Source organism: Chrysochloris asiatica, unplaced genomic scaffold (genome assembly GCF_000296735.1).
Source record: "Chrysochloris asiatica unplaced genomic scaffold, ChrAsi1.0 scaffold00388, whole genome shotgun sequence".
Taxonomy (NCBI): Eukaryota; Metazoa; Chordata; class Mammalia; order Afrosoricida; family Chrysochloridae; genus Chrysochloris; species Chrysochloris asiatica.
In genome coordinates this window covers 8,617-9,877 of record NW_006408906.1, presented here as the reverse complement: position 1 = coordinate 9,877, position 1,261 = coordinate 8,617, and positions in this window count along the sequence as shown.

Here is a 1,261-nt window from a genome sequence, read left to right as displayed (position 1 = left end):
AAGCATCCAGATGATATGAAGTCAGGGGAGATATACTAGAATGCCCAAACTAGAGGCAGGGCTTGATGGCGGATAGGGTACAGATGTAGTGAAGTTCGCCATAAGAAAAATCATGGAGTACCAGGTAAGGTGGGTTCAGGGCAGAGTTCCAGGACTCTGGACCACATGTCTAGGAGTATTTGGTGGGTTTGAAGGCTTGTAGCTGGTAGAACTTGTGGTGAAGATGGGATCTCGCATACTTTTGAATCTGCCGGGCACGGTGGCCCAGAGCCGACAACTTGGGCAAGACCAAATGGCAAGACCAAGAAGGGGAGCACACCTACCATGGAATAATGCTGTGGGAACCTTGGAGCAAAGGTGAATAATACACTTTGTCAGTTTTGCTTTGTTCTGATTTTCTTTTTTTTTTGGCATATGTTCATTGGCCTCCCACTGTTTGCACACCTCCATTCTAGTGACTAGAGGCGCTGCCTCAGCAAGAGGACACCCCACACCCCCACCACTGGTGGGTTCTTCTGCCACGCATGCGCACAGATCTCTCAGCCCAAGAGCCGGCCATGAACTGTTTGTTTGTTTGTTTGTTTTTATAAAAGGAAAAAGGCCAGAACAAGGGATGTGGAGAGAGAAAGAGAGTTTAAAAACAACACAGGTGGAAAATTAAATTAAATCCTGAGGTATAGCATAACAACCAATGGCAGAATTTTGAAATCTATCAGACAGCCTTGAAGGCAAGAAGCTGAAAGAAGACATTAAAGTTATACTCATATTAGACTACAGACATATCATAATCAAGCTTTCCAAAATCAAAGATAAGGAGAAACTCCTGAAAGCAGCAAGGGAAAATGGAAGTGTTACATACAAAGGCAAGCAAGTCAGATTAAGCATGGATCTCTCAGCAGAAACCATGCAAGCAAGAAGGCAATGGGGAGACATATATAAAACCCTGAAAGAGAAAAAAAACTGCCAACCAAGAATCCTTTATCCAGCAAAGCTATCAATCAAATTTGACAGTGTAATCAAAATATTCCAGGATAAACAGAAGCTAAGGGATTTTGCCAAAGCCAAACCTGCACTACAAAACATTCTAAAGGGAGTTCTGTGGACTGAGAACCAACAAGAACAGACAACAACCAGAGATTGACATACATGGCACCACCTCCCCGAAATAAATTGACAAACGGAAGAGTCAACAAAGAACAAAACTATAAGAACAAACTCAGAGAATCTGGGAGGTCAGTCTATGATCAAAACAATTACAATG